The following is a 16,088-nucleotide window of genomic DNA, read 5'->3' on the forward strand; positions in this document are numbered from 1 at the left end:
TGGCACAAATTGTAAGAGCTTCTTTAGGATCCCTTTGTTCAGAAATAGCAGACATACATGGCTTTGCCATTGCTTTTTGGTAATTAGAAGGCCGCTAATTGCAGCTGTGCACCACACTTCTATTATTCCCGGCAGTGAAGGGGTTATTTAGGTAGCTTATAACGTTAATTTTAGCTTTAGTGTAGAGGTTACCCTCCCACCTGACACTTCCCACCCTCTGATCCCTCCCAAACAGCTCTCTTTCCTCCCTCACCCCCCACTGGTCATCCCATTTTAGGTACTGGAAGGCAGTCAGCCGATATGAAAATTTAAAGGGATACTGAACCCAATTTATTTATTTCACGATTCAGATAGAGCATGCAATTTTAAGCAACTTTCTAGTTTACTCCTATTATCAATTTTTCTTCGTTCTCTTGCTATCTTTATTTAAAAAGCAGGAATATAAAGCTTGGGAGCTGGAACAATTTTGGTTCAGACCTGGGTTATGCTTGCTTATTGGCGGCCAAATGTAGCCACCAATCAGAAAACACTATCCAGGGTGCTGAACCTAAAATGGGCTGGCTCCTAATCTTTACACTCCTGCTTTTTAAAAAAAAAAAAAAAAAGCAAGAGAACAAAGAAAATTTGATAATAGGAGTAAATTAGAAACTTGCTTAAAATTGCATGCTCTATCTGAATCATGAAAGAAAAAAATTGGATTTAGTCCACCTTTAAGGAATTTTTTTTTTTATTAAATAGATTATTTTCAGTTTTCTGCAATGTAGGATCCCCTTACCCTCCAACCTCCCTGATCCGTCCCAAACAGCTCTCTAACCCCCCCCTTCAAATAGTGCCCACCATCTTAGGTACTGGCAGCTGTCTGCCAGTAGATATAAATGCTTTTTATATATATATAATATTTTAAACTTTCTGTAGTGCAGTGGTCCCCCACCTCCCCGATCATTAGTTAGGGATCCCCCACCACCCCTTTTTTCTGTAGTGTAGCTCCCCATCCCTGCCTCTCCTTTTATTTTTTCGGCAGTGTAGGGCTATCCCACTCCCTCCGCTGCTGGACTGCCCACCCGCCTCCCGGATTCCCTCCCACACCTCCTGCCGGCACCAGCAGATGATTGTTACAGACACAGTGTCAAACTTTCTGTAGTGTAGTGGTCCCCCACCTTCCCCCTCCAGCGATCATTAGTTAGGGATCCACACACACCCTTTCCCTGTAGTGTAGCTCTCCATCCCTCCCTCTCCATTTATTTTATTTTTTTCTGCTGTGTAGAGCCATCCCACTCCCTCCCCCTCCACTGCTGAACCACCCACCCACCTCCTGGATTCCCTCCCACTAGCATCAGCAGATGATCCTTACACAGTGTCACCGTCTGTAACGATCTGGCATCTGTCCTCATATGGAACCGGAGCCCCGATCGCGCTCTGGCTCCATATGCAGGTAGATGCCATGAGCTCAGGAACGCCAGCTCTCAGCTGTAACTTAACAGTGGTAACAGTGAACACCTTGCTTTTATTTCTGTACTACACAATTGGGCCTCTCTAAGCTATATTATAACCCTCAAAAGCCTGTATCGGCCCTATTTCACATGTGGCCCACCTTGATAACAATTTAGTCAGAAAATCACAGTAACAGCAGTGGTCACCTGGCCATTTACAATATTATTTACAAAAATCTATGCAACAATTATACATGTTTTTTCCGCTATCATTATAAACATAATGTTATATTGTGAATCTGCTGGGCCTGATGAAAACCCCCAAAACAATATATAGTTTGTGTAGGTCACTCCCTGAAATTTGACTTACAATAGAGTTTAAAGGGACAGTCAACACCCAGGAAAACTTTATCCCATACCTTAGATCCACAAAGATGCGCCTGCACCACATCCCATCTTCAATATCACTAACGTTATATGTCTAATCATCGAAAGCCCATACAGTTTTCAGCGGTAGATATGGCCGCCAAACTCCTCCCCCCTCCGTCCCCTTCTTTTTTGAATTTAATCCTTGTTCACAGGGACGCTGTTCTATTGCTAATGCGCATTATAATTTTAGTCCGCTTGCTATTAGAAATAGAAAGTGTCTCCGTGAACGCGTGTAAAGAATCTAGCCGAGGATTTGATTCTGATTGCCAGATGACTTTAAGAAGAAGCCTCCTACGTAACAGTGGGGGAGTTTGGTGGCCATATCTACCGCTGAAAACTGTATGTTCTTTCGAAGATTAGACACATAACGTTGGTGGTATTGAAGATAGGATGCGGTGCAGGCGCATTTTTTTGTGTGGATCTAAGGTATGGGATAAAGTTTTCTTGAGTGTTGACTGTCCCTTTAAATGAAGGTAGCAAAAAAAGTTTAAAATTCGCTCCGCACTGGGGTTTAAAAGAGGCTTAGCAGCGAAAGGGTTAAAGGGCCAGTCAACGTTCAAATGAATGTTACATAATTCTGCCTTACTTTCCTCACTAGCCTCTAATTCTCTTCTGGTTTCTTCAACAGCGAGACACAGGCGCTCTGTCTAATCACAGTGCACCAGGTTGTGCCGTTGAACTACATTTCGCTCTCCTGTGCTGGGTAAAGTGGTCAATTGTGGTTAGGAGGTTTTGGGATGTGGCCTGCTTAAAAGGATAGGGGCAAGGAATAGTCCTTTTTATCTTTTCACACTCCTCCTCAGCCGAATGGGGTATAAAACAGAAGACCAGGAGTGCTGCACCACTTGTTCCCTCCTAGAACTGCCACAGCATGCAGTGCAATTAACCTTTTAACGCCGTTAGAACTTTGTATTCCGTCCAAATTTTTGCTGGGCTTTAGCGCCAATGGACAGAATACAACGTCCTAATCGCTTGGCTGCCCTGAAGCCACTGGCGCTTCCCTGATGGGATTGCGGTCTGGAGGGTGTGCCTAGCATCATAGGGACCCCCCCCCCGGCGACGCGATCCCGTCATTTAAATCTTGTGATCACATGCACGATCGCGAGATTTCAATTTGTTTACATCAGAACAGTTGTTCCGATGTAGACACGTTAACCCAGGCACGAAAGAGTTAAAAATTAATTTTGACACCTTGTTTACCTTTTCAACTTTGATTTTGTGAATTATTGGTTTACCATATATATATATATATATATATATATATAAGATTTATACTTTTATTGAATACAATATTTTACATTGGAACCCCTGGTCTATAGAGGACTTGGAAACCCCATGGGGTTCTGCCTTGACCTTGTGTATATTTTAAACAAACTATGGGAATCAAATATCAAGTAAATAAAGCATTTAAAAAGGTAATGATTTTAAGCTGTCTGGTTCATTTCAGGGTTGAATTGAATAAAATGTGTATTTTGTAAAATCTATATGTAGAAAAAAAATTAAAGGGAATATAGATTTACAGAGACAAGCATTAGGAAGAATACAAGAGAACCAATCTCTCTACATGACGCCTATTGAATCTTTGCTTTTGACTTTTGTTGTATTTGAAACCTATTTCTGTGAGTTGAGCTACACGTGGTCAGGATCAACAGTTTGCAGAAGCTCATCAGTGACACCTTGAACTTTTCATAAACAAAATGGGTATTACACAGCCTGTCATCTTCCCCAACCTTTACATAAATACTTAATATTTAATGATCTCTAACTCTATTAAAAAATAAATAAAAAATCAGTTTGCTCAATTACAAATTAAAAAGAAAACCCCAGGGTTTAATCGTTTCTGAAAAGCCAGCAGGGAGTCTCCTATCCCCTACCGCAGGGGAAAACAATGGGAGCTCTTGCGAGATCATCTGTTTGCAACTTTGCGCAAGAAAGAAGCTGCGATCCCGGGTGAAGTGCGGGTGGTATCGTATGCAAATACGCATGCTGACGTTAGAGATCATGTGGGTTTTGGCGTAGATTCCCCACTGATCGAGGATTTTTTTTCCCTACTGTTGGACAGTTTAGGGGGGCTCGATCGAATTGAGTGATCCCCGCGTTCTTGTACATTGTGACGGATTACCGAGTGCCCGCCCGCAGGTAAGAAACTTCCATATTGCCGCACTTAACACCCCGTCGCCTGATACCCCCCAAGCTAATCATATTTATTCCTCACAGGACACACACAAAAACACCAAACGTTTCATTAGGTCAATACTGTGCAATTTTATTCATTTTTATTAACATTTTTCGTGCCCTAAGTTTGCCTGCTCCCCGTGTTTTATGGGTCACGGTGGCTAAAGGAATTAGCGTGTGTTGGGGAGGCAGAGTGGTTCTGTGCTTTATTCTGCTTAAGTTTTTGAAAAACAAATAAAAGAAACGCACTGGCTTTAATGTATGAGAAATAAAAATCATGTCTACGTTCGCCTATGTCGACATAAGCTACAGCAAACATGGCGTCCGCTTTCGACAGGGCGTTACGTAGTGGAGGAATTGTGTATTTTTATGTGGTAGAGCTGGTCGTGTTTTTGGGAGATTTCTTTTTTTAATGTTTGAGGTGATAACTTGTTTTTATGGTGTTCAGTTGCTATAAAGTTGTATGTTTGCCACTTTGATGCAATTTTCGGTGCTAATCAGTGCTCCAGATCGTGTGATTATTTGTCGTAATGTGCTTTGCAGGAGCCATGACGCGGTGGTTTGCAGATCCTGTAACTGCAGCCAGAGAGACGCACAACTCTGTATAACCTATAGAGATGAGCTATATCAATGCAAGGTGCCTGCTGCAACTTCAGCAAGCATCTGCAACTTGTGATCAGATGTTTCTCCCCATAATCCCCTAAAACTACTTATGATCTACTCCTCAGCAGTTCTTTTGTTTTCTTAAACACTTCATTGAGCATCAGGTTTCATAGTCAAGTTTATGGTTATTGCTTTGTTTTGTTTTCATACAAAATTTTGTTGTGTTTTTTTTTTATAGGAAGTGTACTTGTGATTTGTTGAAAAGTTCCACCTGATTTACTTCAAAGCCATGTGGGGGGTGGGTTGCCCTCAACTATTTCCTGGTTGCCTTATAGTGGATGTAAAGTTTGTAAATCCAAGTTTTTATATGCCACAGCCATGTTTACTGGGTATAATGTTGAAATGGGCCCATTGCTATCTTTGAAATTATTGTGATGTCATACCTGAAAAATCTATAATTAAATATATGTACAGGGCAGGAAAATAACAGTATAGTTTGACCTTTGGGAAAAGGTTACTGGCCCACTAAGGGTTAATGCTAGCAAAAGCATAGATTATTACAACCACTGTGTATAATAATATATCTTGTATATACATGCAGGTTTGGAAATAACTGACCTGCTAGTCCTTGCACTAGTAAGAAATCTGGTGGTGGGCTAGTAAATATATAAAAATTGCAAATATACATACAGGTTTGGAAATAACCGATCTGCTAGTCTCAGATTAGTCAGAAATCTGGTGGTGGGCTATTACATTTTTATAGTTCTGATTTTCTCTAACTCTGTCCTAATTCTTGCATAGCCCTCCTCCTAGAGTAATTTATTTTGTTAGATTTTATTTATGTTGTCCCCCCCCCCCCCCCCCCCATGAATCAGCACCATTGTGTATCCCTTACTCATGTACGCAGCTCTACTGAATTGGATGGGCTAGTAAGAAATGTCTTCCTCTTTTAATCTATTCTGATACTATTTACACACACAATACAGCCACACAACTATTACATTTAAATATTAATACTATTAAAATGTAAATTTAAAGTGAATGTAAACTTTGGCGAATGTGTGTCCGGTTTTTAAAAATCCTATTAATAACAGGGGCACTTTCAGTCATCAAAGTTTACATTTCAGCGGTTTTGTTACCGGACCAGCAGTTCCCCCGCCTGCCGCTCGTCTTTTCATAGGTCAGAAATGAAGAATCTGGCTTCCTCCAATCACGGCATGGCCTCAGGCAATGTTTGCTCTGGGGGGGAGCCGTGATTGGAGGAAGCCGGATTCTTTATTTCTGACGTATGAAGAGACGAGCGGCAGACAAGGGGAATCGCTGGTAACGGCTTTCAAGAAGAAAAGGTAAGTATTTTAACAAAACCGCTGAAATGTAAACTTTGATGAATGAAAGTGCCCCTGTCTTTAATAGGATTTTTAAAAACCGGGCACACTCGTCAAAATTTTCATTCACTTTAAGGCATAAAAACGACGCATACAAATGTGCAATCCATATGCGTTTTTGTTGCAGGATAAAATATGGTCTTGAAATTTTTCATACCCCAGTATTATTACCCGGAATTACTCCCCCCCGCCCCCTCCTCCTCCTCCAAAAAAAAAAAGCAGCAGAAGGATCTTCACTTTATAAATGTGCTCCAAAACACGACTGCTTGCTGGAGAACTAAAAGCAACATAACAGCGCAAAAAGATGGTTCTAATGTGTTATATGCAAGCAACTGTGCAATAATAAAATTGCCTTATTGTGTTTAACCCATGCAAAGGGGTTAAGCACATAGTTGAAGTCCGCTTCAGAACAGCAATGCATTACTTGAACATATGTGAACACATCTAGTGAGCTAATGGTGAGTCATATGCGTAACCACCAATCGCTAGCTCACTGCTGATTCTACCTAGGTTGCTTTTTATACCACAAGGACAAAGCAAATGCAAAAGTCTGTTTAAATTGCATGCTCTTTCTGAACTATAAAAAATCTTTTTGGACTTCCATGTAGTTATGGAACGAATAGAACCAAGACATCGGCGTGCACATAAAAAAATATCTGCATATGTTTTACGGTACGGATTCTTTAGCAGAGCACCCTGCAACGACAGTTATAGATAAACCTAGCATAAAACGGGCACCGCGTCTTTTATCTGTATTACAAAACTTTAATTTTGTGTTAGTGTCCATTTAATGTATAACTGTCCCTAACCTGTTACTTTATAGTGAGATAGGAAACTAAACATTTTCTTTTGTGATTCAGACAGAGCAAACCATTTTTTTTTTACTTCTATTATTTGTTTTGTTCCCATGATATTCTGTGTTGAAGAGATACCTAGGTGGGAAATAGGGCTGCCATCTAGTGCTCTTGCAAATGGATAAGGTTCTTGCAAAACTGCTGCCATATAGTGCTCTAGAGAGAGGCCGGCTCCTAAGCATTTGTCCAACTTAAGATACCAAGAGAACAAAGAAAAAATTAATAATAGAAGTAAATTAGAAAGTTGTTTAAAATCACATGTTCTATCTGAATCAGGAAATACATTTTTTGGGTTTTATATCTTTAAACTTTTACACTTATTTCTTCAATACTTAAAGTGAAGGTCCATTTTGATGAATTAGTGCCCGGTTTTTAATAAACCTATTAAAACAAGGGCACTTTAATTCATCAAAATTGAGATTTCAAGCGTTTTCTTCAAAAACTTACCTTTTAATCCTGACAGCTGCTCCAGCAATTCCCCCATCCGTCGCAAGTCTTCTTTGTGGGCCCAAAATGACGAATCCGGCTTCATCCAATCACAGTGTTCCCTCAGGCCATGACCCCCCCCCCCCGGGGGGAACACCGTGATTGGAGGAAGCCGGATTCGTCATTTCTGACGTAAGCAGAGGTTTCCGACGGCCGGGGGAATCGATGGAGCAGCTTTCAGGATTAAAAGGTAAGTTTTTGAAGAAAACGCTTGCAATGTCAATTTTGATGAATTAAAGTGCCCTTGTTTTTAATAGGATTATTAAAAACCGAGCACTTTATTCGTCAAAATAAATTGACCTTCACTTTAAACAGGGAATATAATTTAAAAAATACATCTTTATTCTCAGACTAATATTTGCTGTGCGTGTGCTATATATTTAACCATGAGTTTACATGAGCATACGGTCACCCTACCCATGTAAGCGGTGTTATGAAATTTGGCAGCCCTTTACAAATAAATTATGATATTCATAGTTTTCATGCAAAACTACAAACCTGGGTATATGGCTCTCTCTCAAAGCATATACACTTTTTAATACAAATTTCACACCGTAACTCGGTAGCACTAGCGCTGCAGAATCTGTTGGCGCTCTACAAATACGTGATGATGATAATAATATCCCATACACTGTCAATACTGAGTTCATTTGTTTTTGAACAGCCAACAAAACGCACCCATATGGACGAGTATTGTTGTATAGTACGCGTCCATTCATTTTCTGAATCTTGCTGTTTAAATCGGCGTGCCTATGAGGGATGATTTTAAGACTCTTGGCAACAGATGCCTTGGTCCCCTGTTCTCATAAATTAACTGATTTGTGACGTGTTAGTTATAGTCGGGGAAAAATAAGGAAAATTTACTTCTATAAATTGTTAAAATAATTTGTATTTCTAAACATTGGGGAAAAAAATATTTGGTCAATTTGCTTTTCGAAAAAAGGCACATCTTGGTACACTATTAACACTTGTATTCTATTTTTTGTGTAGGCTAGTTCAAGGGTTGACAAATCTGTTTAAAATTTAGTAGTCAGTAAGAATATCTAGGAGCCAGTCACAATTTTAGTAGCCAGACTGGTATTTGTATATAGATATATACAGAATAACCCCAAAAAGTTAGGAGCCAGGGGTAAAATTCTAGGAGCCAGTGGCTCCCAGGTGCCTGGGTTTGTCGAGCCCTGGGCTAGTTAATCATTTTGATAAACTTTTATGTTGAGCACTCTTGAAAACTGTCTTGCCTTTACATGTTTATAAAACTACAGAAATAGTCTAACGCAACATAAAGGGCCATAATAATAACAAAATAAATCAAATGCTCTCATTACAGTTATATTTATAAAGTGCCACTTGGGAGCCACAGAGCACTGCTGCCCGATACCGAAACCGCTGGTTACTGTTCAGCACCTCCCGAGCAGTACTTCTACCTTTTGTGGAGTTAAACAAATAGTTAGATCATGTCATTTCTATCACTGACGCCCCAACAAATTGGGGCACATTATTTTTTCATTATGGCCCTTTTAACACTAAATAAATACATTTTTATAAACATAGTATTAAGGTTATTCATTGCTGCCCTCGTCAAGTGTGCAGCCATGTTCAACTCTAGATTTCACTGCTGACGTGTACATACCTACAGTGAAACCTAGGTTCCAAAATTGCAGCACTTACAATTAGTGAGAGGTTCTTGAAATGTATTTAGTATTTAAAGGGCCATAATACCCAAATGTTTAAACACTTGAAAGTGATGCAGCATAGCTGTAAAAAGCTGACTAGAAAATATCTCCTGAACATCTCTATGTAAAAAAGAAAGATATTTTACTTCAAAAGTTCCTCAGTAGCCACCTCCCATTGTAAATGATTTCTAAGCTGCATTTTAGTGTGTCTGTCCTAGCACAGCTTAGGGGATGAGCCTCGTGAACTCTCATATTATTTCACCAATCAGGTAAAGGAAGCTTTCTATGAAATCTCATGAGAGTTAAAGGATTACTTTCTGTTATAATTTTTAAGCTAAACAACTAACATATTAAAGTTAATAAACATTAATTAAAACCTACTGACCTATATTTTCTCCAAAACGAAGTTTCATAACATTCTAAAAGTTATATCTTTTATTCGCCGATGATGTCACGTTATCCTGCCCACTATTTTCAGCACTGCATGTTCAAAATACTTAAACCAATAACTTTGTGTTTAAAGCGCCATTTTGAAACCTAGGTATTGTAAACGGATTGGTACAGAGCAAAGGATACCCACGGAGTGGGTTTGGAAAACAATTAAATTTGCAGACAAGATTTCTGCTATACGGTAGAGATATGTTAATGAAATGCTATTGATAAAAAGCGTATTTGGGGTAGTTAGTTAGTAACAGGCATAGAAAATATTTACTTACAGTGGCCCTTTAAGTCAAATCTCATGAGATCACAGTAAGAGTTCATGACCTCAGCACTGCTGATGCTGATTGGCTGCTGTTCATTTCTTCATTTTTTTTTTTAATTTTTACCTGCAGCTGGGAGCAGGTGAAGTATAACTTTTTACACAGAACTTACTCTGGTGAGCTGAGGAGATTGTGAGGTAAAATATCTTCCTTTTTTACATAGAGATGCTCAGGTGATATTTTCCTGTCAGCTTTTTACAGTTATACTGCATCAGTTTCAAGTGATTTAGCATATGAGTATTATGTCCCTTTAAAGGGACAGTCAACACTTACTTTAACATGTTTTTATATTGAAAATAACAAAACGGAGGTCCGCCTACACTATACCCCTCCTGCCTTGCCGCCTTGCTTCTGTCCTAATCAGCGGCGCTAACTACTCTAATACCCGGTAAATATGGATGCCGGACTCCCCCCACCATTACGTAGCTGCCTTCTTCTTCAACTGATAAGCAAATCAGAATCCAGGCATCGGACAGAAATTGCAAGCGCGTGCAATTTCAGTCCCCCTAATCTAAAATTTTTTACCTGTACCAGAATGGCTAAAAAATGAGCCCTTAATCATGTTGTTGCAGTTTGAACAACCCAGGCAAGGGAAGCAGCCTAAGTTCTTACTACCAATGTGTCTCTGTACCAGTGTCTTAGATGGACCAATATCTGCATGTACCAAAAAATCTTTCAAATTTTTCCCCCTCTTAAAAGCGGGCATAGGTGGTTCTTTAAATTCAGGTACATTAGGGTTATATGTTTTTAAAATGTGCCAGTGTTTAGAAATTATCCTATTTATTTTATTGCTCAACTTGGAGTACTGACTTACAAAAATTAACCTGTTAGGCCTTTCTTTCTTTTTGACCTCTTTCTGTTGCAATAAATCTTGTCTTGGGATTTCCTTCACATTTTCTATCTCCTTCTGAATTAGGGCTGATGGATACCCCCTAACCTTAAAACGGTCAGCCATCACTTCTAGTCTCTGTACTACAGGACCTGTTTCAGAGACAATTCTTTTCACTCTGAGTTTGACTCCTTGGGAGCGACCTAATCAAGGATGGAGGATGCATGCTATTGTAATGGAGAAGAGTGTTGCAATCTGTTGCTTTCTTATGTAGGTCAACTACAAGACCCTGGTTACTTTTAAGTATCCTGGTGTCAAGAAAAACAACACTCTCCTCACTACAAACCAGCTTAAATTTAATGTGACAAGTAGCAGAGTTAAGTTCATCCACAAATTCCTCCAGGGTTCCAATGTCGCCCAGCCATACGCCAAAGATATTGTCCACTAATTTTTTTTATATGACCACTAGAGGGTGCTACCATTCAGTATGTCATAGGTATTTAGTGGAATGGGTGTGGTTTACAGGTGTATTTAAGCTGTATGATCTCCAGGTGCTACTATGCAGGATTAAGGACTAAGTCCGAAACGTTGCTGCTTGTTGGTCTGCTGCTGTTCACATTGTGCATATTGCACGAATAAATCTGTTGAAAACTACTAGTTGGTGCTGCTTCTTTCTTGTGACTCTATACTGTGTGGAGTACAGTGCAGTATTCCTGAAGCTTGCACACCTTGTTACTTTCAGGTGCTGGATGCTTGGTTTGTTTTGCTATAGAAACTTTAAAGGGATAGTATAGTCAAAATTAAACGTTCATGATTCAGATAGGGCATGCAATATTAAACAACTTTCCAATTTACTTTTATCATCAAATTTGATTTGTTCTCTTGGTATTCTTAGTTGAAAGCTAAACCTAGGAAGGATCATATGCTAATTTCTAAGCCCTTGAAGGCCGTCTCTCTACTGAATGTGCTCAGTTTTCACAGCTAGAGGGCATAAGTTCATGTGTGCCATATAGATAACATTGTGCTCACGCCTGTGGACTTACCTAGAAGTCAGCACTGATTGGCTAAAATGCAAGTCTGTCAAAAGAATTGAAATAAGGGGCAGTCTGCAGAGGCTTAGATACAAGGTAATCACAGAGGTAAAAATATATTAATATAACTGTGTTGGTTGTGCAAAACTAGGGAATGGGTAATAAAGGAATTATCTTTTTAAACCATAACAATTCTCGAGTAGACTGTCCATTTATGAAACTCAACAAATGTATTTTGTGATTGGAACTGAGCATACAGTTCCCCTCCCCAATTTACTTCTATTATCAAATTTGCTACGTTCCCATGTTTTTTTTGTTGAGATACCAAAGTGTGGATCTGGAGCACTACATGACAGGAAATAGTGCTGCAATCTAGTGCTCTTGCAAAACTGCTGGCATATAGTGCTCCAGAAATGGGCTGACTCCTATGTTTATGTCTCTGCTTTTCAGCAAAAGATACAAAGAAAACAAAGATAATTTGATAATAGAAGTAAATTTAAAAAGTTATTTAAAACTGCATGATCTATCTGAATCGTGAAATAAAAATGTTGTGGTTCCTATCCCTTTAAGTAAACTTCTAAAACCTCATGGTTTTTCAACCTCCAATGGCTAATTGAGGCCACTTTTGGTTTTCCTCTTATCACGCAGATAAATACGTGAATGTAACCAGTTGTGTGTGTGTATAATATATATATATGTATATATATATATATATATATATTATATATATATATATAAATATATATATATAATATATATATATAATTTTATGTGTGTGTGTATCTATTATATCTATATCTATTATATCTATATCTATTATATCTATATCTATTATATCTATATCTATATCTATTATATCAATATATTGAGATTTATTTTTGCGATCTTAGATTATCAACATATGGCAAAAAAGCACAGAAACATTCTATAATATAAATATAAGTTAAATAGTTACATAAAAAACGCTTTTTTAATAATCAAGACATAGTAGCGCAAGTATTTATAGGGATGTACTGTGATAAATAGGGAGTAAATGCTTTTTTCGACAGGTGGAATTTATCATTATTACGCCCCAGCTTGCCTGTGCAAAGTTAAGTCTATTTTTTACGTGCGCTTCTCCGGAGGCTAGCTGGGGCGCAGTTACAGGCGAAGCACATACAGAGTTCGCCTAGCCTTTGATAAATCTACCCCTATATCTGTTAAACAGATTTCCTTCTTAAAGGGACGTTAAACCCAAAAATGTTCTTTCATGATTCAGATAGAGGATACAATTTTTAAAGTTTCCAATTTACTTCTATTATCATTTTTTTTCATTCTCATGTTATTCTTTGTTGAAGAGATACCTAGGAAGGTAGTGTGCACATGCCTGAAGCACTACACAACAGGAAATAGTGCTGCCACCTAGTGCTCCTGCTAATGTATAACATTGTTGCAAAACTGGTACTATATAGTGCTGCAGACATGTGCACACTCTTGAGCTTACATTTCTGCTTTTCCACAAAGGATAACAAAAAAACTAAGAAAATTTGATAATAGAAGTAAATTAGAAAGTTTTTTTAAAATGCTATGTTCTATCTAAATCATGAAAGAAAAAAATTGGCTTTTATGTCCCTTTAATACTAGCGGTATTGCTCTTCCTCAACAGAATAAAACAAAGGTCACACCTATATTTATATATATATATATATATATATATAATATATATATATATATTATATATATATATATATATATATATATATATATATATAATATATATATATATATATAATATATATATATATTACACCCCCCCCCCCACGCACACACGTAGTACACCCCTCACATTTTTGTAAATATTTTATATCTTTTCATGTGACAACACTGAAGAAATGACACTTTACTATAATGTAAATAGTGAGTGTACAGCCTGTATAACAGTGTAAATTTGCTTTCCCCTCAAAATAACTCAACACACAGCCATTAATGTCGCAACAAAAGTGAGTACACCCCTAAATGGAAATGTCCAAAGTGTCTATTTTGTGTGGCCACCATTATTTTCCAGCAATGCCTTAACACTCTTGGGCATGGAGTTCACCAGAGCTTCACAGTTTGCCACTGGAGTCCTCTTCCATGACGACATCACAGAGCTGCTGGATGTTAGAGACCTTGCTTTCCTCCGTTTGAGGATGCCCAACAGATGCTCAATAGGGTTTAGGTGTGGAGACATGCTTGGCCAGTCCATCACCTTTACCCTCAGCTTCTTTAGCAAGGCAGTGGTCATCTTGGAGGTGTGTTTGGGGTCGTTATCATGTTGTAATACTGCCCCTGTGACTCAGTCTCCGAAGTAAGGGGAACATGCTCTGCTTCAGTATGTCACAGTACATGTTGGCATTCATGGTTCCCTCAATGAACTGTAGCTCCCCAGTGCCGGCAGCACTCATGCAGGCTCAGACCATGACACTCCCACCACCATGCTTGACTATAGGCAAGACACACTTGTATTTGTACTCCCCACCTGGTTGCCACCACACACGCTTGACACCATCTGAACCAAATAAGTTTATCTTGTTGTCATCGGACCACAGGACATGGTTCCAGTAATCCATGTCCTTATTCTGCTTGTCTTCAGCAAAATGTTTGCAGGCTTTCTTGTGCATTATCTTTAGCAGAGGCTTCCTTCTGGGACGACAGCCATGCAGACCAATTTGATGCAGTGTGCACCATATGGTCTAAGCACTGACAGGCTGACCCCCCCCCCACCCCTTCAACCTCTACAGCAATACTTGCAGCACTCATACGTCTATTTCCCAAAGGCAACATCTGGATATGACGCTGAGCATGTGCACTCAACATCTTTTTGGTCAACCATGGCGAGGCCTGTTCTGAGTGGAACCTATCCTGTGAAACCACTGGATGGTCTTGTCCACCGTGCTGCAGCTCAGTTTCAGGGTCTTGGCAATCTTCTTATAGCCTAGGCCATCTTTATGTAGAGCAACCATTCTTTTTTTCAGATCCTCAGAGAGTTCTTTGCCATGAGGTGCCATGTTGAACTTCCAGTGACCAGTATGAGAGAGTGTGAGAGTGATAACACAAAATTTAACACACCTGCTCCCCATTCACACCTGAGACCTTGTAACACTAACGAGTCACATGGCACCGGGGAAGGAAAATGGCTAATTGGGCCTAATTTGGACATTTCCACTTAGGGGTGTACTCACTTTTGTTGCCAATGGGTTAGACATTAATGGCTGTGTGTTGAGTTATTTTGAGGGTCAGCAAATTTACACTGTTATACAGACTGAACACTCACTACTTTACATTGTAGCAAAGTGTCATTTCTTCAGTGTTGTCACATAAAAAGATATATTAAAATATTTACAAAAATGTGAGGGTGTACTCACTTTTGTGAGATACTGTATGTATGTATGTGTGTGTGTATACACATGCATTCACACACCAATAATTATCAATTACATACTTATCAATTTTCATATTTAAAATCTGCGTATACAAAGTGTTCATATAGTAGAATTGCATTACCTTTCATTGCTATCAGATGATCCCTCCTCTGGTAATAAAATACCTCTAACAAAGGCGTTAATTGCCATGTTTGTGACGTATTTTTCATGCCACCTTGTATACTAAAGGGTCCTCGCTGATAAGTTTCCAATCTAACTATGTCATCAATGCCGCGACCTGCACATGTGCCACATAAAAAGTATATTAATATAACCATGTTAATTGTGCAAAACTAGGGAATGTGTAATAGATTATCTACCTTTTTAAACTATAAACATTTTGGAGTAGACTGTCCTTTAAAACAAAGGAGATTTGAACAAGATCAGTTAGTCCATATTAAATAGAGGGAGAAGATATATCACTACCTTCCCCTCAGTGCAAGAACAATTACTGATATGCTAGCCTAATATACTTTTAAATAGCCATTGCAGAATATGTAGAACATGAGAATATCTGTGTATAGGAGTTGTAATGAGCAACGATCTGATTATAGCATATATGTGCTTAGATAAAAATTTGCTGTGGCTCAACATAGCATTCAGATCCTAGAAAAAATAGGCCCTATTAATTAAAGGACCAGTAAATACAGTAGATTTGCATAATCAACAAATTCATGATAAAAAGACAATGCAAATGCACTTAGCCTGAACTTTTAATGAGTAGTAGAATATTTTCTGACAAATTTAAAAGTTCTGTCTATTTCCACTCCCCTTCATCATATACAACCATCAGCCAATCACAAATGCATATACATATATTCTGTGAGTTCTTGCACATGCTCAGTTGGAGCTGGTGACTCAGTGTAAATATAAAAAGACTTTGAATATTTTATTAATGGAAGTAAATTGTAAAGTTGTTTACAATTGCATGCTCTATCTGTATCATGAAAGTTTAATTTTGACTTCAGTGTCCCTTTAAAGACTTATACAGA

The 16,088-nt window shown here is 38.6% G+C and overlaps 1 protein-coding gene across 1 annotated transcript in view; it reads left to right on the forward strand.

Moving 5' to 3' along the window:
* Nucleotides 1-3,572: 3,572 nt before the first annotated feature.
* Nucleotides 3,573-16,088, forward strand: part of ZHX2 (zinc fingers and homeoboxes 2) — a 213,971-nt gene continuing 201,455 nt past the window's right edge. The window contains exon 1 of the mRNA XM_053715328.1: nt 3,573-3,998. The gene's annotated coding sequence lies outside the window, so the exon portion shown is untranslated. The remainder of the gene's footprint in view (nt 3,999-16,088) is intronic.

This window comes from Bombina bombina, chromosome 5 (genome assembly GCF_027579735.1).
Source record: "Bombina bombina isolate aBomBom1 chromosome 5, aBomBom1.pri, whole genome shotgun sequence".
Taxonomy (NCBI): domain Eukaryota; kingdom Metazoa; phylum Chordata; class Amphibia; order Anura; family Bombinatoridae; genus Bombina; species Bombina bombina.